The sequence below is a fragment of the Mycteria americana genome, chromosome 7 (genome assembly GCF_035582795.1).
Source record: "Mycteria americana isolate JAX WOST 10 ecotype Jacksonville Zoo and Gardens chromosome 7, USCA_MyAme_1.0, whole genome shotgun sequence".
Lineage (NCBI taxonomy): Eukaryota > Metazoa > Chordata > Aves > Ciconiiformes > Ciconiidae > Mycteria > Mycteria americana.
The window spans coordinates 29513025-29537256 of record NC_134371.1 but is presented as its reverse complement, the minus strand read 5'-3'; positions in this window follow the sequence as shown (position 1 = coordinate 29537256).

The window sequence follows — 24232 nt, the reverse complement described above, 5'->3', positions numbered from 1 at the left end:
GGATGACTGCAAGGGCCACCTCTTACTCTGCAAAACTCACCCCTCTGCTGTGAGTTCCCTTCCAAATTGGTTAAGCATGTGCAACATTGCCTAACTAGTTTTAACAGATGATTATTACTTATTTGTAACACTACTGGTAGCAATAGTTTATGTTACAGGATACCCACAGAAGCAAGTTTAACACTGAGTTATATCAAACCATCTCTACAGATGTTCTTCAGGACGATGAAAGCCTTGGCTGTGGTGACACTGCTGTTTGACCCCCAGCACTAATTGCTGTACCATGCCCAGTCTAGTGCTGGGCTCATTGCACTGGTTTCCAGCTCTGCTGCTGTTACTGAGTGTAGCAAGCATGGGGACAGTCTGGCTGCGGGGCTTAGTTTCTGGCTTGGGTTGGGCAGCACCGGGATGTGTGTAATCCTCCTTGCCTTACACTCTTCTCTCCTCTATTATCTCTTTTCTCTCTTCCTTTACTTCTCCCTTCCTTGCTTCTACCTTGTGCAAGAGGCTCTGTAAAATGGAGAGGCCTGACCTGGGAAGAGGGCACCGTGTAGCAAGGATCTTCCTGATTCTCCTGAGTTATCTGTGAGGCTGAGCACACCTGGGACTTTCCTATCTGCTCAGTGAAATGAGAACCCCATAAAATAGCTGAGCCCAAGAAGACATCTCCATCTCAGCTAAGAATTTGCGCAATTAAACCAGCCAGATATGTTGCACTTTTCCCAGTTTCCAGAGGCTTCCTGACTGCTGACGTCAATCTAGGACATTTCTTTTAGCCAGGTCCCTCCCACAGTCCTTGCATGAGCTTCTTTACTGTGGTCTTCTGGGCTAAGGACAAGCTCCATTCTGCCACAGTCTCTCATCGCTGCCACTCCAGTGCCAACTACTTTAAATGTCTTTTCTGGCCTTACTGCCGGTTAATCTACAAATATTCAATGCCTGGAAATTAGATGCCAAAGAAATGGGTTATAATTAACCTTTTCCTGCCACACAATTTCAAGTTTTCTCATTCCAGCCTCACTTTCTGCGGGTCTAATTGCAGCAGTGGCACCACAGGACATCTGCCAGCTCTTCCGAGGGCTCTCTGAGCTCAGGCAATCTCTTTATATCGCTTTCTCTTTAATTTCCTATAATTAGCCATGCTATAACTTCTGTGCACACCAGGGGAGACTTGGAGAAGGGAGCAGTGCCGAACTCCCTGAAGGACCCTACCTTGCCCTCCCCATGCCTGTGCTAGGTCTTGGGGCCCTCCCGTGCTGGGTTTGCCTGCAATGCCACTCCTGGCAGCTTTCGGCTTCATAGGTCTAGCTGGTTTTCAGTGCTGGGCCTTTCATGCTCTCAATAATGTTTTTATAGAAACCTGTGCTTCAACAGTGCTTAACACAGGGGCAGTGCCTGGCACAGTGGCTCTGCTTGGTGGGAGACTTGGAGACCAAGTAGGTCTTCTGAGATGTTCCTCTCTGGATCCACCAAAGATCTATAGAAGTGCTATAGTAGTGCTATAGAAGTGCTATAGTATCCAAAAAACATTGCTGACTGGTGCTTGCTAGGACTGCAGGGTCAGTGAAATCCTAGGAAAAGGGAGGTAGAAAGGATCTTGGGAAGACCTTTGCAGCAGGACCAGCTGAATTGTGCTGTTCCAGGTGGGTGGTGGTCTTGCTTGCTGAAAAGACACCTCCGTTAATACAGGCACAACCTGCTCCCCCTATAGCGTATCCCTGCACTCCAGCAGCCTCGTTGCTAGAAAGGCTCCCCTCATATCCAGCCTTAGCCTCTCCTGCTGTGGTTTAAGCTCACGACTACTTATCTTACCTACCAGGAAGAAAAGCTATCCCTTCCTCTTTCCATAAGCCTTTTCTGTACTCGGAGATTATAGCAATGTCCCACCTCTCCTCCAGCTGAGCAACCCCAACGTCTTCAGTCTTTCCTCAGAGGCATTGTTTTCTGGTCTTCTGATAATTCCCATCTCTATTCTATGGACTCACTGCAAAAAAACCCTCTTGTATGGGAAAATGTAGATTCAGACTTAGCAAAAGAATTGTGTGAATTTGATGCAATTTCAGGAAAGTGCTTCATTTTAACGTGTTCTAAAGCCAATGGAATTGAAGTGTGTGTTTTCTTATTTTACAGACTCAGTGCTTTGATTCTTCCAGATGAAATGAGGTTTCATTAAAAAATGTACTGTAATTTTTTTTTCTTTTAAGCCATTACCTATTTGGAATGAAGATATTCCACTTGCAAAAAGCAAGAGACCCAGAGAACGAGGGTGGCTCCTGAGCCCTTTGGTCTGACCCACTGGTATTGCAATGCTTGTAAGACAAAAACCTGTTTAGAAATTTCGCAGAGGCTCTGGTAAAATCCATCCAGTCTTTTGCCACCATTGGACTGCTCCGGACGATAGTTTCTCTCATAATTAAAATCACACCATGAACTTCCCTGTTCACTTCTTGGAAACCTCACGACCTTGGGTTCAGAAACAAGAGTTGGCGGTAAACCACCAGTGGGAAGAAAAGGATTTGTGGTTTGGGAGAGATGGTTTGGTTCCTCCTAGATGGGGATGCGTGCCTGGGATGTTGAGATTACAAGGCATGGGACTTCCCATGGACTGTGCTTGCAACAATGCCTTTCGATCCTGCACCTTACCTGGTGCCTCTGTGGCCAGGTGTGAACTGGGTCCACTGGGGAGATGTGTTAAATCTAGAGGAGTGAGAAAAAGCCAGAAACGCCAGAATAGCCCCATAGAGTGGGACACGCTACTGTTCCCGTTGAAATAAATGGAAGGACAAGTAGCATCCAATGTGGCATAACAAAGCACCGGCGAAAGATAGGAGCGTAAAGAAAGAACCTATAGTGAAAAATGGAGAAGGGAAAGAGAACTAAACAAGAATACACAGTCAGTTAAGGCTTGCAGGGAAAAGATAAGGCCAGCTCAGAGAGCAGAAAGGCTTAAGGGGAATAAAAAGAGCTTTTACAATTATATCAGGGAAAAGGGAATACTAGAGAGAAAGTAGTTCCATTAATAAATGAAGAGGGAGACAAAATCAATGGTGGTGTTAAAATGGCAGAGCTACTGAACTCCTTTGCTCCAGCAGTATTTAACAAGGTGAGAAGAGAAGAGAAGAGAAGAGGGGCATAGAAGTTATAAAATAATGAGGGTTTTGACAGAGTGATTCTTCAGGGGAAAAGCGTTTTGAGGGAGAAGGCACCTTGGAAGATGCAGGAGGCAGTACAACAAATACATGTGCACACCCACGCCTTTTGGGAACCGGTCCATTAAATCATCGGCAATTACTTCTGGAGAATAATGGGAAACCAGGTAAGGATGGCCAAGTGAGATATGGATATTTTTTATTTTAAATGGCCAACCCTGGAAAAAAACATCTAGTGAGTTTGCTACTCCATTAGGTAGTGAAATCACTCCCATGTAAATTATGTTAATACCTAACAGTGGAAAATAGTTGAGCTTTGAGGAGAAAACCCCAGTGCTGTGGACACCAGTGGGAGTTTGCTGTGGCTTAGTTCACAGGCAGTGAAGAGCTATGAAGAATTATTGTTGGTGCTTCCTTAATATCATATTCCTGTGAGCAAAGCAGTAATGCTACGGCAGGGTCTGTAGAGGGGTCGGGTCTGGCTGCAGGATGTGGCTCACGGCTGACCTGTGATGCACAGGACATTGCTGTGCCTTGTGGTCTTGCGAATGCTGTAACATGCAGTTTTGGAATGAGAAACGCTACCTCCCTGCTTTGTATAAGGGATGAAAAGTGATTAGCTGGCATTTCAGAAAAAGATGGGGTAATCAAAGGGAATAATGGAAAAACTTGCATTACTAAATGTCTCAGAGACTAGTGGGATGCTAAAACTAAGTAGCACTGGCCAAACTCTGTGCTGGTTACATCACTGTGGAGCCTTCCAGGGAATTTAGTGGGAAGGAAACAAAGTCCTGCAAAAAGCTTCAGAGAATTCAATTTCTGAGTGAGAAAACTACCTCCTTTTGGGGTATTTCTCTGCTTACCAAGGAGTCTGAAAAAAGAGAAACGTGTAAGGAATGGCACTTACAAAAAAATCAGTTGGTTTTTTTTCTTAACAGAAGATGGGTACTAAATCGCTATTTTTAACTACAGTAATTTATTCAATTTATATTTTAAATGTAACAAACCTCACAGTTTGTCATTTTAGCTGCCTATTGCAAAAATGCATTGTGATAGTCTTCACCGTAGTGAAATTAGAAAATGGTGCTTAGATAAAGTGCAACCAGGAGTGACTGGCAGGTGTAGGGGAAAGTGGCTGAGCTGCTTTAGTTCCACATGCCAAAAAAATCGGAGATGTTCTTCCCATCAAGTGGTCGGCCAGAGGCAGCTTCCCAGAAGTCTGAGGCATTTCAGCTGATAAATTCCACTGATAAATTCAGCGTTTCAGCGGGTAAATTTCAGAAAGACAATCTTATAATGCAAGGCTTGTGTTCTGCTGTCTGCAAGCGCCTGCCAATCATTCCCATCTGAGGAACTGGGATACCAGACCACGTGATGCTCAGCTGTTTGCTCCCAGAGTAATGCTCACAATCAAAGTTGAGGCTTGGTTGCTCATCAGACCCCATCAGGCTAATTTTTCCCTATTCTCCCCATCTATTTATTGTTTTTGCATTTGTGTTTCTTAGGGTTCCTGAGTGGGAATGGTGTTTATCAGCACTGGTCTTCCAGAACCCATTTGTATGGGGCTTGGTCACTGATCTTTATTTGTGGACTCTGTGTCCTAGAGATCTTTGTAGCTGACATCATCTATGTGATGTGCTGCAGTATTATTTCCATTATTTCTATCTATCAGGGAAGGATAAGTCTTTCAAGGTGTGTAAGCTTGTTAGTTCTTGTGAACCCATCTCTTTTGAGCTAAGGACAACTTCCACAGCAAATGTGGTCTCTGCCGGGCCATCTGACACCACTCCAAGCCACCTAGCTCGAGTTTTGGGGTATGATCAAAGCAGCCTGAACTCCTGATAATGAAAAGCTCTTGGGATGATGATGTTCACAACTTTACCACCTCCTCAAGGACTGTTGAGCTTGCCTTCACACAGAATGCCTCTCAATGCATGCGGGAATGAAATGTGATTCTTCTTGTAACCACAGCTGCTCAGATATTTTTGAGTTGAGGCAATTCCCGATCAGAAAAAGGCATTTTGCCAAGAATCAAAGTTTTCTGTGGGAAGATTGATTTTCATGGAATTTCTTTCCAGGAAAATTAAATTAAATGCTTTCTCTGGTGACAAAGTTTATCTCTGCATCTGTCTCAGTGGCTCATGGGCAGGAAGCCCAGGCAGCAGTTTAGGGGGATATGTCCGTCACAGTGCACGATGGGTGGTATTTTTGAGAGAGCCCTATTGGAGAACAGATGGGCCAGGGTGGGGGGCACCTGTAGCTCAAGCTGGAATGGACCAGGAACATCAGTCCAAATTGCAGTCCTGTTCGATACGTTTTTCTCAAATTTCTTCCAAGAGAAGGCTTCAGGATTTTGCTATTCAGTCTGGCTTTACTATAAAACAGACTTGAAATGTTGGGGATTTCCTCACGGTGAAAATCCATGCTTTTTTGTCACCTATATTTGCAACAAGCTTCCTTAGCAAGAGACAAATGAAAGTCACATTGCAATGGACTCATCAGGGGTGCTACCTTTCCCCAGCAATGCAATGTTTGCACAGTGAATGCTTGAGCCATCTCCATCCCACTGCAAGGAAAATGTTTTCACCTGTGCTGTTCCTACCAATGCCAGCTGTGGCTGTCTTTCCCTGACAGTAATCCTGTAGGATTAGGAAAACCAACTAGAACACAGTGGAGAACATTTCTGCTGCCTTTGGCAGAGGTCATGGGATGGTGAGTCTCAGGTGCATTTGCTCCCATAGTGTTGGGAAACTGTTTCCCACAGCCCAGATTTTTGTGTTGGAGGACATTGGAGGAGCGCTCCCCAAGCCAACCTGTGCAATGAAAACTACTGAAATCAGCAAGAGATAGATCAATCAGGGACGCCCGTCAACTCAAATGCCTGTGGTGGTGGACGAACAAGGGGGATGTTTTCTCTGGCTGTATCTGGGGCATGCAAAAGGCTACGTCAGCCCCAAAATAATGAGTAGTTAGCATTTTCCCACCAGGTACCCATCTGTCAGGTTTGTGGTGGAGACTGGAGGTTGGGGCAGTGTTTCTGCTGATGCTCTGCATGGCAGTCCCTTCTCCTCCCCCGTTTAATTCTTCCTGCATGACATCCGTGCGGCAAGGGATGAATTTCAGCCGTAAAGATTGCAAGACAGCTCCCGACTTTTACACCACTGGGGAGAGAAACAGCTTCCAGAAATGCTATTACAGGGTGCTGCAATCTCTCATCCCGCATGTCCTAATACCCCCCAGCCCGATAAAACAATGGCAGCCTTTCCCTGTCAGGTCACTTCGAAATGTGGCTTGCAGTCTGCGATAAATAGCCCTGCATGGCGCTATCATTAAGAAACTATTACAGACATAGCTGGGCTTCCACTCGGCTGCGTCAATGCAGAAACTGTATTTCCTATGTATTTGTTCCGTTTGTTTATTTTACTGGACCACCCCATGAACCTGGGAGAAACATGCTAGAAAAAAAAAATTATAGCAACGCCAACTATTCTGGGAGATACACGAGCCCCTCCATGTTTATCAGGTTGAGGGCACTGTATTTTGATGTCAATAAGCAATTTTTCCAGCCCGGTCTCCTGCCCGACCCTTTTAATCCATCAATATATTATTAGAGATAAAGTTGGTGGAAGCCTGCTGCAGTTAGAAGATAAATGACATCTCTGAAGTCAGGCATTAAAGACTAGATTAAGGCCTTGTGACACCGTTTTCAGTGCTCATCTGTGCACTTCTGTTCAACCTATCACACTGAGTGACAAGAAAGAAAAATAATGAACTGGGCCAAGGAAAGAAGAAGGGGAAAAAAAGGCAGAAAGAGAGAGAGATTTTTTTCCCCCCTAACACACAAACTACATCAGTTCACACTCAGGATTAGACTGTATTTAAAAAAAGGGGAAGGGGGGAGGCTGGAACTGGATGGTACTATAGAGATTAAAATAGGAGAAAGGGGAAGCTGAATGAGGAATTGCAGTTTGGTTTTGTCCTGGGTTTATTTTATTATTTTATGTTATGTTATGTTATGTTATGTTATGTTATGTTATGTTATGTTATGTTATGTTATATTATGTTATGTTATGTTATGTTATTCACTTCAGTATTTAATTTAATTTCTTTATTTAATTTTATTTTTTCCTTGCAGGAGTGACCTAGTTGAGTTTACAGGATCCTAAGGGTTTTGTCTGGAGCTAAAGCAAATCCCATTTAGGACCAAGGAAATACATCCTTTCGAGAGACCAAGTTAAAACGTCTGCAGACTGAGACCTCTCCTCCCTCGCTCCCATTACCATCCTTTGTCTTGGTGCAGTCATGGTGACGCTTAGTTTGTTGTTAACTCTGATTTTAAAGACCTCCCTGAAAGTGCAATTACAAGGTTTTACCTCCACCTGCAACAAAAATGCTGGGCATGTGCACATCCCTGCGTGCACAAACACGTGTTTGTGTGTTTCTCAGTACTATGCAGGAACGTTACCAGTGCCCTTTCCTTCGTGTGCAGAGCCCTTCAGACTAATAATATTAGTAATGCATCTTTATAAAGACCAGCCATATGCTGCTGAAGATGGGTATGACTTTTCTGTGGCCATTCCCTTTGTCCTCTCAAAATCTGGGCTCCTTCCAGCTGCCTCAGCCTTTGAACAGCACCGATGCCTCGGCTGAGCGCTGCTCCTGGGCATGCTGCTCCTCAGCATCAGCTTTCCACCATCACACCGTGGTGGGGAGGTCTTTGCCCTGTCCGTGTTGGGGAACAGAAGATGACAAGTCAACCCAAGCACCCTTCTCTTTGCACTGAGGTCATGGGGCTGTGCAATCAGTATAGTCCTCAGACAGCAGCCTTGTCCTGCTCTAGTGCCATGTCTGGCTTCTTGGCCCAAATTCAAGGCTGTTTCAGGCTCAGCAAGAGCTCGATCATGACATTTGATATCCTGAGGCTGTCTTGAGAAAGGCTGTTGCTCCCTCTGTGTTTATGGGGCACCTGCCCATTGCTATCACGTCATCATGACAGCAGACCTGACTGTGGAAGTAGTGGCTGGTCATTAAGGTTCTGGCCCCATTTGGTGTGATATCGAGAGAAAACAGAACTGTGATGGCAGAGTCAAGGAGGGAGGGCAGCAGAGCTGAGTCTAACCTCTCCCTGGCGTTTAAGGGGAGAGGGAAGGGAAGTGTGCAGTTGTGCGTGGGGCTTTGCATGACCCTCTCTGTGGACCTCTTCACTTGGACCCACTGATTCACACTGCCCTTGACCTCTTCCCCTTTGAGATACCCAAGTTCAACACCAACCTTTGGCAGAAGGGGTTGTTTGGAAGAAGAAACATATGTGTAATGGGTTGTGCATCCTCCTTTGGAGGAGCCTGGACACCTCTGAGTGGCAGGGCTTTCTTTGGAGGGGGATTTCTTGGAGGAAAAAGGAGAAAGCTGCTTCTACCAAGCAGCCATGTCTGGGAGCAGGGGCTGCACACAGAATAATTTCCTCCAGGAGATCTTTTCTCAGCTGGATCTGCCCACCCAGGGCAACTGTCTCCCCAGCTGACAGGGACCTCACTCCTGTCCTTGCCAGGAGAAACACCTTTCCCTACCAGTCAGAAAGGGGGGAGAGATGCCTTGTCAAGGGTCCTCATCCTACCATTCAGGACAATTGCCCCCAGCAAGCAGCCTGGTGGGAGACCCTCCATCGTGGCAGAGCAGAGAAGCCTGTGCTGAATCTACCCTGGGATCTGACATGCCTCGCTGGGGTCTCCATTCTGTACAGTATGTACATTGCTGCCGTCTTCTTCTTTTGAAGATATTTTTTTAATGTCTTAAAAAAAAGATTACTTTGTTACAATCATTCAGCAAAGGGTTTCTGTGCCTGTAGAAAATATTAATAGACTATTATGAGGTCCTACAACTAATTTTTCCACACATATCATCTGTCTTTGCATGGTTATTAAACTCCAACAATATTTCATGCAATGCTTTCCTGCTAAATTAATTTGGTTTCTTCTTCTCCTGCTTCTTTTTTTTTCCTCCTTCCACAACCTTTAAAATTAAATTGAATCTTCATAATTACGGCTTTTTTGTTGTTCCTCATATCTTTTTCTTTTCAATTTTCCTATCAAAGTGGCTATACAGTTTAATAAAGATGTAAAGAAACAGAAATGAAAGTGTAAGGGACAGGAAGGGCTGCGTTGGGATCAGAGACAGGGGGAGAGCTGGGAAATTGTGGAAAGGATGGGATGGAGGTGAGCGGGGAGCTGAACAGCACCTTTCTGGGTTGGCTCCAGCCGACACAGAAAATGATGTGGGAGAAACCATTGCTATAAATGACTCCTCACATGGGAACTTGGAGAAAGTGGTTCCCAACAGGACTCATCCTGATTTATCCATGGACTTCTGGTGTTGGTCTGGTGCAGCTTGGTTTCATCTGCTGCCCTCTTCCACCCCAGGTGGTAAGAGCAGGCACCCTTTGGGCCTTGAGCAGGCACCCCTTGCTTGCACAAGGAAATGTCCCCATGTATGCTCAGACCCACACTGCAGGATCGCTGGGTGCAGGACTCTGGGGCTTTCCTGGGGTTACCCAACCCACAAATTCTCCTTCTGACCTCCCTCTCCTGTCACCAGCTCCCAAAAGGCTGGAGACATCCTTGGCAAGTAGACCACAGCTGAGGAAACAGGTGCTTTGTTTGAACTGTAGGAGGGTCTGACACAAAGCCCCAGCCCAGAATTTGCTGATGTCCTCAGATAATTGCTGATACCTGCTGGGGTGGGGCTTTTAGTAATTTCCAAGTCTAAACTGTGCAGAGAAGTACTGTGGATAGGTCTTCTGGCTGGCAAAGTTTGGTCAAACTACAGCTGACTGTCATTTTCTTTACCAAGGATGCCCCGTGGGTCTCTCCTGGGAGATGCTCTCCAGGGGGATAAAGTGGCCAATCTGCATTCATTATTAATCTTCATAAATCAGGGACTTTTACTCTTTTTTCCTTCCTTTTCTGGGAAAGCTTTCTTGAGGAAGACCTAGTCAATAGAGAAAGAGAATAGGGTTATTCTCAGTAAAGAATAACTGTTCAACTGAGACATCAAAGGAACTCACAGAGAACAGGATTTTTACCATTTCCTGGAAGTAGTATTAGCTAACTCCCCCTGGGAGCTTGCCGTACAGGTGGATACCCAGGACTGAGAACATCATGCTGGTGTTTTGGTGGCCAAGTCACTGTGCCAACCAAAACCTGAAACCAAGGAGAGCTTTTGTGAAGGTCTGATCCACTCAGGATTGGACAGACTGCAGAGGGCATCCTTTGTGGGACAGAACAGTAACTCATCTTTCCCAGAGGAAAAAAGTGCTTGCCAGGCTAAGCAGAAGCCAGCAGTAGGACTTCCTACTCAACTCAGCAGCAACAAGCTGTTTAGTTGCAGGTTCATGAGCTGAGCTTGGTGGAAAATGGTCAATGGAGTTGAATGCCCCAATGGGACCAAGGATATTGCTCTCAAAATGGTCCCAGATGATGCCTAGGTCATGACTGCAGTTGGCCATCCTTGGTGAGAGGTCCATGTCCCTGCTACCGCTCCTCAAAGGAAATGACTGTTTTCGTGGGTTGACATGGACACTTACCAATAGGTGGCACCAATGGAACAGAAATGTGAAACTCTATGCAAATTTTTCTGGAGAAGAGGGTGCTGGGAATTTTCTCCTACATGACTATAGACTTTTCTACAAACAAGGTATTGATTATATACTGCTATCACAGTTGTAACACACTGGAATCTAGGAGGATGTTAAGCAAAATGTGACAATAGGAATCAACCCAAACTGCTTGTGATACTGCTAAATCTCTTGAATTTAGATTCACATGCACATAAGAGTGATAAATATTTAACATACCGTATTTAATAATGTGATCAGTTCTTATTTGTAATTCAGAGGTAAGTTGTTATTCAGATATGGTTCACACGATCATAGGAAAAATAGTTTTTCTTGAATGAAAGAAGTAATCCATTTTCCAGAGGAACCTCTGTAATTTCTAGAGCCACTGGATACCCAGCAGAGACATTTATGGTCCCATTCAAGAGGGACTGAACCTCCTTCTTCCAATGAATTCAGATGGAGTGGAGGCAAGAGAGAAAGCAAAATGCGAGCCAGATGCCAGATCCTGCGCTCACTTGCACTGGTTTTAGACCATTATTGTTTTGCTTCATGGCATAGTCACACTGCTATGTTCTAGCCCTCTTCTGTAAAACTGGGGACCTCTACAATTTTTTGAGATGCACATGCAGAAGGGGCAAGATTGTGTGATACCCCAAACAAATTGCACCAGTCACTCCATGCCATTGCTGTTACCATGGGCAGACTATGATCCTGCCTGGATGTTAACATTTGGTTTATGCCATGCATTTTATACAGTTTAGAAACAGTAGCCTTGTTTCCCAGTGTTTTAAAGATGATGAACATTATCCTTCACATCCCTTTGCTCATCAGCCATGTGTTTATGTACCAAGCATCTGGCTACATTATTATTTATATTACAGGAGACTGAACCAAAAAAAACCCTCAACAACCTCCAAGGAAATCAAAACACATTTGGGCCAAACCAAAGTGAAATGCTAATTTTTCCCATATGAACCACTGCCACAGCCAAATATTTACTGTTTATGATTATGCAGGCTTCTCATGCTAAGTTTTTGCTGTGAGATTTATGGGCATGTTTGCATTTATAATATGTCAAAAGTTCCTCAAATCGCGACAATAGTCAGTTACAGAATAATTTAGTGGTGAGATATGAAAAATATGGAAAACTAAGAGCTTTGGTACAGGAGTTCAAGGCTTGTAAAGCAATGCCAAAATGAATGGCAGTGATTCTTCCCTGTATTTCCCATTACTGCTGCCAATGTCTATGTTGCATGCTGTACTGTAGGTGGGATGGCATCGGTTTAGTTTAGTTAAGTTAGTTTAGGCTGCTATAAATTGTGTTTAAAACTCTGTTACAGGTGGACTTTGAATGTCTGTAGGTTTTGGCTGTGGAGGCAAAGGAGGAAATACTGTTTCCCATTTCAGGGTGAAGGTGGTGTCCTCCTGGAGCTGGTTGGCCTATTGGTGTGGAGGTGGTACAGAAGACAGCCCACAGCTCATGGCTAGACAAATCAGCATGTTTGGTCCTGGACCAGGCAGAAGTCAGGTGTTGCCAATGTTCCTGCAGTTTTTCTCTCTCCTGGTTGCAGGTCTCAGCCAAGCTCCTTTGTTTATCTCCACCCCATCCAACCAAGTGTGGAAACTGGGATGCATCAGTGGTGCAACCCTTCACTCTGGCACTTTGCAGTTGTGCAAAATTCATTCCCTCCTGATCACTGCTGAATTTTAGCCCTGAGTTTGAAAGATTTTTCTAAAAGAAACCCTGGGAATTCAACCCATGTTCAGAAAGCTCTTTTCCTTTCAGTGTGTTGATTCCTCCTGCACCCCAGCACAGTCTCTCCCCTTCCCGCAGCACCGGGATGCGCCATGCTTACCTCTGGCAAACACCCATCCCATTCTGCTGACAGCACGCAGGCTCTTCCCCAGCACTGGTCAGCATTTTGTGAGAGAGAGCCCTCTGATTAAAATGTCATCAGGAAAACAAACCACATAATCAAGTTCTGCAAAAGCTGGTCCATCACGGACAGAAAAAATAGAGGCTCTCTTGAAACATAATACAGCATCCTGAGAACGAGTGTGTTCGTGTCTATGGGGTTGGGGGAAGAGCAGGCGTGGGGCTGGACACAAGCATTTGCAATCAGGTACTCATCAGGCTTCGGATCTAGCTCCATTTTCTGTTCGGCGTTTAACAAATCAAGGAAGAAATGCCCCTGCCTGGGGTCAGAGATAAATCTTCTACCCTGGACAAAGGGTAGATCTCCTTGTCAGTGCACTGATTTATTGTGACCTTATAGTCAGACTCTCTAATTTCTGCGTGTGGCTATAGGTGCCACCAGTGATTTGTTTCCTCTCTCGATACTCTCTGACTGCTCAGTAACGGGGACCGCTGTGGGCTCACTGCCATCTCTCTGGGGGCAAGGTTTGGGTGGCTGTATCTCTGCCCGGGTCAGCTCTGCAGGTGGCTCAGCTAGGATGGCTTTGGTGGTAAATGGGTTTGCTTTGCCTGAGAGTTGGGTCCCCAAGCCAGATGCTTCCCCTAAGGCCATAGCAGACATGAGAAGAGCTGGAAGGGTCTTGAACAGGTCCGTGGGGAAGACGTAGATCAAACCTAGAGCTACAAGGGCTTAGAGAGAACCAGCCTTTGGTTTTCTTCCCACTGCTGGTTCGTCCAGGCACATGCTGCAGCGGAGCAAGTGCTTCTTGACTTGCCAACAGTGAAGAAGCAAAAACTCACCCTGTCACTCATCCCAGCTGGCATTTATCCCTACAGGTAAAAATTAATTTCCTGCTTGAACTTAGGTTTAGCCTCCATTCACTGGCCTTTCAGCCTTCCCTGTTCTCCAATGGGAAGGTGCCCAGAGCCCCTCAAGAGCTGACCTCTCACTTTTCTTTCTGGTATGCTGAAGAAGTTATGTTCCTCAAGCATCTCACCATTAGCTATTGTCCCACAGCCCTTGAGCCACCATGATGCCTTTGTTCCCTCTGCAGCTGCACAATGTCCTTGGTGAAGGCCAAAGCCCAGAGCTGGACATTGTCCTGTCCATACACCAAGGCCAAACACTGAGATAAATCATCTCCTTGGACACCAGCCCTCACTGGTCTCCACTGGCACTTTCATCTGCTGCTAGGCTCTTTGAAGCTAATCCAAAAAGTGATACCCAAGGTTTCAGGGGCAAATTTTGAAAGGATACTTTTTCTTTGCCCTCACTGGGCATCTAAAGGGGTTCAGGCACCAACCTCTCCACGTGCATGCTACCTTCTCAGCTCAGCATGATGAGAAAATTGGTGGGTGTATGTGGCAGGAGTTTCCATTGCTGCCACTAAAAGTCTGCATCATCTTAAACCAGCACAGCTTTTCTGTAACACGCATAAATTGCCTAGTACCTAAGCTACCTAAAATGTATTTCAGAGAGCTTGGTACAGCAAAGCCCTGATCTCTGTTGGAACTCCTATCGTGAATAATTGTGAGAATTTATTATGTTATATTTATTTTTGGAGGAAAAAAACACACAGGGAATGGTATTTATCTGTATTTTCTACAGCACTTTTAAAACACAGATCCTGGCAATGCAAATTCACGTTTCATGAAAAACTCTTCTGAAGCAGTGTGTTTTGTGCAGAAACCTCCAAGCCCAGCACTACCCTATCTCTTTCTTCTTTACAAACATACAAAGGGATAATAAAATAGCTAAGAAGCAAGAGCAGTAAAATTTCGTGCCCTGAGGGGGAAAATGGCATATATTGCCCTGAGCCTTTAGCTGAGGCCAAAATATATAGAGAGAGGCTTAGGAACTGTTTTCTTTCCTGGTGCAATATTTTACCTCTATTGCCCTCAGAACCAGTCAATATTTGTATAATATATATATAAAAATAACCTTAGATAGATGGATAAAAACCAAGTAAAATTCAGCTCGGAAAGCCTTTTATTCCAACTGGAAAATTGCCCTGCAAATGTACTCAACACAATGCCCACTACTTCACTTGAAAGTGACAGTTGCAGCTGTTAACGCGGCTACATTATCTCATCTTAGGAGACAAATTTCAGGCTATATTTCACTGTAGCCTGGTAATGTATATATGCCCTAAAGACTGCTCCAGCTAGATCTGTCTTGCTGTATAGATTTCAGATACAGATGTATACTTCCTAGGGTTTTTCCTTTCCCCTTGTTAGTTAGGGAGTGCAGGAGGTTAATAAAACATCATGGTGTTTCCATCATCATGCCCATTTTGGCAGAGGGGCAAGAAGCAGAAGGGAGAGGGGCCCTCCAGCATCCTACTCTGGGTGTGTGCTTCTCAGGGCGGGAGGGGGTCAGCTCCTCGGTGCCTGGGAGCGATGCTTCTCAGTGCTTGCCTACACTCAGTGGTATCAGGGGCACGGAGGCGAGGGAGAAGATGGCAGAGATTTGCTAATGCCCCCTTTTCCATGCCCCTGACCCTACCAGGCTCGGTGGCTGCCAGCTCCGGCTCATGCATGGTTCATGGTGGGCTTTCCAGAGCTGTTCCTCCTTGTTAACCCCACATCCTTTTGCAAATCTTCACTGAGGCTTATAATAAGGAATTCTGGGACTGTCAGGAAAGAAAATATGTAAGTAGGGAAAAAAATAATCTATTAGGATTTTAAATAGTCTCATGAGTCTTTCCATTATTTGAGACACTTAAGATCACTTGACAAAGCCATGGAGAATATACAGAAAGCTAGACAGGGACCTTTGATGGATGTTTTAAACTATCTAATGCATCTTCTCCAACTCTATCCACTAAAAAATGACTAATTGGTTGCTGTTCTTCATTACTACGATTATAACAGTGTCCTGAAAGCACCCGGCACTCCTGCATGCGGGATGCTACCTATTCATCCCAGCTGAGCTGGGTTGCTGCTTTTTGCCATTAGTTTTCAACGCAAACATCTGTGCCACGCGCTGCAATGCCTGTACAGCATCTTGCCTGAGAAGACCTGGAGTTTCTGCATGCAGTGGCACCACACTGGGTAATGCCAAACCTCTCCATGGGGAGCTGAGGCAGGGTTCATGATTGGCATCACTTCCCAGCTCCAAGGCAATCACCTTAGAGGAGCCCTGGCAGCTTTCTGGGCTGCAGCTGGGGCAATAACTCCCTCCCGTGCATGTGGGCTAACATGGAAAATAAAGGCTGGCTGTCTTCAACCAGGAGCTCGCTCCTTTATGCAAAAATGGAATTTGGTCTGCCATGATATTTTAAAGGTTTTATGAAGGGGTGCAGTGGAAAGGGGTGCTTTCTTCTTGCTAGAGGAAAGCACATTGCTTTAGTGAGTTTTCAGCCCATGACTACAGCATGTGCCTTCCAGCATGGTTTTGTAGCACCAGAGGTGTCCATTGTGTGGAGATGGAGAAGACCAGTAATTATCGAGGACCTGCAAAACCCATATAAAAGCCCAGGACAGCTCCCACAGAGGGGATGAACCAAGGAAGACCAAAGGTGGTGAGCACCTGTAGTCACGCATCTTCTGTGCAATGAGGCAAACAGGGAAAAAGTTTACGGGCAGCTCTGAGTAAAGCTAAAAAAAAAATCAAGTAGGCATTTTTATCTGGCTAATTTTCTTTCCCAGAATTAGTTGTTTGAATGGAGAAACCTGCTGGAGCAAGAAGTGAGAAAAGCCTTGGACGGAGTGGCTGCGCCTCCCAGGCCCTGAAATTTAAGATCTTTATAAATGATCTGTTAAAACTATAGTGACGATAAGCTTATGAATCATGATCTATATTAATCAGGGCTGCTGATATGGAAAGATTAATTGAAATGTGCAGTTCTACACAAATGATAAAGTGGTAACAATTTAATATCAGACAAGGAGAGTGAAGAAATTACACTCGAAGCTTCATGCATCATTACTATGGATATTAATATTTTACACAGCGCAACAGCATCGGGAATCATAATGAAAATCCATAACTAGTGCACAGACATGATTAAATACAACAGTCTTTAGGTGCTGTTTGGTGACGGGGGCTTAGCCATATTTCACTCCTGCTGCTGGTGATTCGAGTGATAGAGTCTAGACGTGGGTGATTAAAAAGTGTTCCTCCTAAAGGCTGTTAACCTTTTACTACTGAAATGAATTTCTTTGATTTTTAAATTATGCCGCTCACTCTGTGGTTTTTTTTTTCCCCAAATCAAAACCTTGTCCAGAATATCGATAGAGCGGGTTCCCCAGGCAGTTGACAAAGCAGAAGTAAAGCACCATGAAGCAGACACAGAGGGGTATTTAAGGGTGGGAAGGAGAAAGGGGGAAGAGGGGGGGAGAAAACAGGTTAAAAAAACAGGTTTTCAGTGCTCATCATTATGGCGGTGCATATATTAGATGCAATACCCAGTGCTGTGGTGGGTCATAAAGGTTTTATCCGCGGGAGTGTGGAATGGGTGCATTACTCACAAGTGGCAACAGCGCCAGTGAGTTATGCACCTCATTCCCAACCCACACTGATAAAAACTTTATGCTGCACCATGCTGTGACGTCTTTTCTCGATGTGGGATTCATCAGCTCTAATGGTGGCTGGATCAGGCCCTTGAGTGAAATGCAGCGTGTGGAGAAAAGTGAGCCCTGACTCAGCATTGCAAACAAATCCCCTCTTTTTTGAGAAAATGCTTGGATGCCTATTTAAATCCCCCAAGCTTAGAGCTTGAAGAAGTGACATCTTTGCTATCTGACCTTTCTGGAGAGATGAGAAGGATCCAAACTGACCTATGTGTTATTTCAGCTGCTAAAATTGTGGCAGATTTTAAATTTTAAGTCCAGTAACTCATGGGCTTGCCATCTTGGACTACACTGGTGATGGTTAGAGATGTCCCACCCACAGTGCCCCATTCACAGTGCAGGAAAGAGCACCATCCTGGCTCTGCAGCGGTGTGGGAAGCCAACCAAAACCCTGCAGTTTCCATGGCTGTTGGTGATAGGGGTGACCTGGGAGAGAAAGCCCAACATGTGGGAGAGGGTTTGGAGATGCTGTACAGCTTAGACTGGTTTAGGTGGCAACTGTCTGAAAGCAATTGTAGGTCTGTCTTATGGCAGGCCACGAGACTGGTAACAGTGCATAACATGTAAGTGCACATGAATTGCCATCTTGTCCCATTGGAAGTTTGACTTCTTACGGGTAGAATAAGCAGTGACCAGCTGCCAGAAATCACATCATAATCCAATAATGCACATGCCAGTGAACATTTAATAGCCATTAAGTCAAAATACTTCCTTGTGCTTTGTAGAATCAAAATGTTTCACGTTCCCTAGAGATCTTGCTTGAGTGCTGATAGCTCCAGTCTCAGGTGCTGTGTCAGAGCCCAGAGGTCACAATGCTCAGACCTTGGGCCTTGTTTGGCCCATTTCTCAGAGCCCCACTGCTGGCTGTTGAGAGACTCACCAATATTCTGTGTGTTAAAAAAGAAGAAAAAAGGCATTTTCTAGCTTCCGTAGCTGGAGAAAAATCCATCTATCTCTCCAGCTGTGCTATAGATATTTGTGGGGACAGTGCTGCCTGTGCTTTGGTTCTTGAGAAAGAGCCCCAAAGCAGATTTTTGTCAGGAGAAAGGATAAACTAGAAGAAGTTAGCATTTCCCAGACAGTGAAATCCTCTCTTCTTGGTAAAAAAAAGCACACGTGAGTGTGGCCAGAATTTGGATGTCCTTTCCTCTGTGGCTTTCATGGCCAGCAACACATTCACTCTGAAGGAGTGCCAACATCCAGAACCAAGGAAGACAATAATCTACGGGAAGTATAGAGGCACAGATCAAAGGTTTCTGGGGATACTTAATCTTGGTTGTAATGTCTTGAATGAGAAATGGAGAAGCCTGGGATGTAGAAAGACTTTCACTGGCCAGGATCTTGGGTGTTAACTTTGGTGTGTTGATAAATTTCAGTAGACAATGCCCAAGACACAGACTTGCATCTGGAGTAACTGTGAAGGCCAGGTCATGCAGTAGGACCCTTAAATAATGTGGGTACAAAGCTCCTTCCTGAAGCAGAATATTGGAAGGACAACAGGAGATGCTTTTCTTTATTGGGGAAGAAGGGAAGGTGCGTAAATACCAAGGTGATGGGCATAGCACATGTACCAGGCTAGAGGACATGCAACAGCAGACAAAGACATGGCAAGGGGGTAGGGGTAGAGGGGAGGATAACAAAGCTTTGGTGCTTCCCTTGTCACTTGAATTGGGGATCCTTTGGATACACTTCACCTTCCCCCCTCCCTCCAGAGGTTTGAAAACACAAGGCTGAGAGAGAGCAGCTCATAATCAATGACATTAATTAATAGATGAATGGCACAGAGGCGCGAGTATTGCCCCACAAATGAAAAGCAAATCCCAGCCAAGGGAAAAAACGGCAAAACTGTAGCAATTTCTACTCTCTTACCCTTGAGATTTGGCTCCCGATTCAAAGGATAGGCAGGCGGAGAGGGAGGTTGGGAGGAGGCGGGTGGGGAGGGGGAGTTGGCTCATATTCTGCTGTGACCCAATTCCATACAAAGCATCCTGTAACAAAACACATCTCTATCTACAAAGTACAAGTAATCTTTGTTTTCAGTACAATACTTATCTGCATTTAGACCGACGATGGCAGTGCTTGGCTTATTTTCATGGATCCAGTTATCCTTTTTATCCCTGTGAGCGTGTGTAGGGGGGGGGGTGTCTGTGTCACCTCCTCTCCATCCTCCTTGCTGTCTCTTGTGCCTGTGCCAACTCATAGGGTGCTGTTAGACATCAGCAGAGGTAGAAATACTGAAGGTCAATGCCAATTAGGGGCTTTCAGGCTGCCCAAATTATTTGGTGCCTTGGGAAAGGGTGAGCTTGGGATCTAGTCTTTATGGCATCTAACTACATCCTGAGGAGTCCTTGGGGTGCCACCAGAGCAGGGGAAATGTTAGTACATGGGGCATCAGTCTGCCACTTGGGAAATGCTTGTGCTGCCAGAGCTGCTGCCAATCTGCTCTCTGAACCTCTGCATCACCTCCAAGCCTTTACACATCTGTCCCGGCTGGTAACTTTTGGCAGGGATGGGCTTCTGCTATTTGTCTCCACAGTACCTCCCAGCAAGGTAGCCTTGTCTTGGTAGGGCCATCTCCGGGCACTACTATAGAGCAAAGACCATACTGAACGATGAGAGACCAGTGTCCCAGACCCCCACAACACAGAGTCACAGAGGGTAGCCTGACACCAAATCTGACTGTTCAAGTTGTGCTAGCTTCTCCGGTTGTGCTGCAGGGTGATGGTATGTCACCAACTCCCACTGTGGTTTCCCTGTGCTTCCAGTCATGGAACAGGTCATACCTGGAGAGTTCTCTTAAACTCACTGGTATGAGTAAGTTTAAAGGAATAGTTTCTCTCTTCTCTTCAGGTCACAAAAGAAATGGGTTTCCAGTCTAGAAGATATGCCATAATCCCAGAAGTCACTGGACTAACAGCCTTCATGCACATAGCAAGGAAGAGTAATTTCGCACCAGAGTAACCAGCACTGGGAAATTCCCTGGTCTTGGTAGTGCCACAAGTAAGACTAGAGAAATGTAAAGCCCCCTCAAAGCTTTAAAAACTTATGAATCATGGCAAGACTATGTAAATGCTTGGATGCAGAGGCATTAGCCTTAGCAGCCACATGGACTTCACCTCCATGAGGATGTTGTCATCTGAACTCATCACACTGCCCACTGGCCATTCTGCCTTCTTGAAGCATCTCTGCCTCCTCTCTCTCATCTCTGCTATTACAGAGCACTCACACAGTTCCCATCGGTAGCTTTCTGGACATTTAAGGAGTGCTCCCCCATTTCACAAGGGGGGAACTAAGATGTGGAAAGTAGAAGTGTCCTGCCCAAGGTCACCTAGTAGCACAATGGAAATTAGCTGTTTTGTGGGATTTTCATGAGCAACCAAAAATGATATCAATGAGGCTCATGAGAGGTAGAGAAACCATAACCTATGAAGGAGGACTGGAGGGTGTACAACTGTTTTATCTAAAGTATATGCTGATCTGAGGACTTTAGAAATATCTAGGTGGCTTTTTGAGGGCTGGCCCAGGTTTGTGATATTGACTCCCCTCTATTCTTTAAATCCTGGCCTTGTGTTTAATTCTTATCCCCTACTTTCTTGCTTTAATACTTTCTATGTTCAGCTGCTTCTGAATTCCAGTTTTGTTTCTTATATTTAATCCTTGGTTTTCATCTGAATCCAGCCCTAAAGAGTATCTATATTTTAAATAAGAGTAAGAATAAATACAGAATGTAATACATGTAATTCCATAGTAATCATGTGTTTTACACACAGTTGACAAATTTGCTCAGCTGGAAGTAAATATACTCATGTCCCTCCATCCCTGCCACCAACGGCCTCTGTTTATTTGGTAATCAGTGCGACCTCCTCCCCAGAGAGCTACCTGAATTGGTGCTGATAGGCAGATGACTCCCTTGGTCTACTTTTCCCACATACTTATGTATTTCCACCTGGTGATTCTTTACTGCTGGCAATCCCTTGAATTGCCTGCCAGCTTTTGGGACAGCATCTCTAGGCTCTTTTTTGCTTAGTTTGCCCAGTCGTGGAAATAACAATGTTTTTGAACCTCTGCTCATGTCTGGATAGGCATAGAAGTGGTGGATGGAGTTAAGGTCGAATATGATTTTCAGCTTACAGCTCTCCTCTACAAAGGAGTCTGTTTACTGGAAATAAATGGGTATTTTCAGTGCATTATAATGGGGTTTCTGGTCAGATTTTGGGGTCATCTAATGAAGCAATTCTTCAGACAGTCCTGGAAAAATCAGCTACTCATATTCACACTGGATCTTTACTATTATTATTTTTCATGTGTAAATCTCACACAGAAGTTGTGGATTTTCTCTGCTTCAAAGCTCAGCTGGAAGATGGAGCTCCTTGCAGGGAGAAATACAAGAAGATACTAGGGTTAACACTAGAGGTCTGGGTCTTTACCCTGTTAGCACATGTGTTGAAGGGGTAAAAACTGCCTGTTCAGCAGGGTCTGAAGGCTTTGGGTAGAAGTGGTCTTCTCCTGGGGGTGAATTTTGCTGGGGCTTGTTTGAGCACTTAAAGTCTGCTGCCAACATTTCTGGTATCAGGGTGATCTTTCAAATATTCCCAAATGAATATGCAGGGTCTCTCGTAGCTTCAGAAGTAACATCAAGGAGATGTTTGTATTCATTAAATGAAGGAAGAGAAAAGGCATTTAAGGTCTTTTAAGAATGATTAGTAGTCAATAAAACTTTTATGTTACATACTTTTTGGTGGAAGACAGTGGAGACCAAAACTTTGAGGGAAAATGACAGTTTAGAAAAATGTTTCAATCTGATTTTGTTTTTTACTATATTTCAAGTGCCCCAACAAGATTTTTCAGGATTTTTTTTCAAATAAAGTAACCTTATTTTGCTCTTAATAGTGCAGCCCAAAATACAGTTAGAAATGCTATCTTGAAACAATTCTCAACCTGGTAAAACTGCCTCCCACCTAGTTCAATTTGTGATTTTTTTCTCTTCATAGGTTCTTTGACCATGGGAAACAGGTGCTGGCAGAAGAAAGCAAATTGCTTTGTTCATGAGACACAGACCATACCCATGAGCCGGCGCTACACTTTTGCAATCTTAATGGACATTACAGCTGATTACATTCTCTCTTTTAGGTAAAACTCAAGATCTTTAAATGCTGCATTTTATCCTGGGTATATGTATTTTTCATTTTACAACATGGTTCTCAAAATATAAAACATTTCTGGATATGAGATAGGTGGAGAGATCTGGGGAAACATTCATGGGCAAATAATCCAGCCTGGGTGTCGGGTAAATAGTGAGTAAAAAGTTGACAACACATCCTTTATAACCCATTAAATCACACAAAATAGGAAAGCAGAGCTGATTCTGGTGTGCAAAAAGTGAAGAAATTAATTAAAATGTTCACCAGATGCAAAAGAGATGAAAAGAAGAACAAAAAAGAGAGGAAAATTTTCATGAAAGTTACTGGAGCAGGCAGCATTTTTTTTCCTTAAAATTTCCATTTCCATGTATTTTGACTTCTTGTGGCAAAAACTTACTGGCAACATATTTCAATCACCTGTAACTGAGAGGGGAGCCTGAGTTGGGGCTGTGAGGTGACCAGGAGATAGGGGTAAAGGAGGGGAAGAGCAAGAGGAGCCGTTCCCCAACTGCAGCCCCAAGGAACCAGGCTGGATGGCAGTGGACCCCATGCTCGGCACAGGACAGACAGGAAAGTGGTTGTAGATCTAGCAAATATGATATTGCAGGAAAGGCTCACCTGGAGAAGAAACAGGTGGGATGAGGAGAAAGAGAAGATCACTCCTCCTGCTCATTTCCTCTCCAGGTAGTCTTCTGCTAGCTGAAAGGTTGCTGAAAAAGAGAAAGACAATAAATTGTTCTTCGTGTCTTCTGGGGATAGGAAGAGAAGTAACAGCCCTAAATTGCAGCATGGAAGAGTTAAGTCAGATGCTCAGAAAAACACGCTAGTGTTAAGGATAGAGAAGCACTGGAATAAATTTCCTGGGGAGTGGCAGAGTGGCCAGTATTGGATGTTTTTAGGAAGAGGTTAGGTGAACATCCCTCAGGGATGCTTTAGCTCTGCATAATCCTGCCCTGCCTGGGCAATTAAAACTCATGTCCCTCCCAACCCTGAGTCCTGCACCTCCGAAGCCTTTTGGGGAATATGTTCTGATGCTGGAGCAAGCCCTAGTCAGACAGAGCCATGGCAGAACATGAGCTGGTGGCAGGGGGGCTTCTCAGAGTCTCTGAGAGAAGAGGAGATGCTCAAGTAGAGCAGAAAGCCAGCAGACACGTAGTGCTGGGAGGCGTCAGGGTCAAAGCAGTGTGTCCCAGAGCCCCGGGACCTCCACCTTGTGCTGTGTTTTGTCTCCAGTAGCCTCAGGGCTTCCAGAAAGACAGACAGACAGTGGCGCCCAAGACCAAGAATGAGGCCACCAGGACTGCAGTGGAGATGACCTTCTGTAGTGGCTACACTTCACTAGGGCATCAAGAAGATGCTTGTGAGTGCAGAAGAGGAGTTTTCCAAAGACCAGAACCCTCTTCCATCCATAGATTTCACCACCAAAAAACCCCAGGAAAGAGTCGCAGCTCTGCTCCACTCAAACCCAGCAATGGATTTAATCTCTCTTCCTCCAGCAAGTTGCTCAGACATGCTTCAATGCAGGGACAGGGAGCTGTGACTGCAATTCCTAAAAACTCAGGAGGTATTCAGATATAGAATGGTGCTGACCTGTTAGCATCTGCATGCATGAGAGGGACCAAGGCATGCAAGAAGTTCTGTGTCGCTTCTCCCCACCGCACCAGGGTTAGTGGCTTGGGACTTTCGCAGAGTGTTGGGATGCTGGGAATAAAGAGGTGGACCACTTTTCCAAGGGGACAGAGAAAAAAAGAGAGGGGGAGGCAGGGGAAGGAGGGGCTGGGGAGAAAATGGGAGACAGAAAGAGAGAGAGAGTGCAGGGAGGAGGGGAAATGAAAGGATA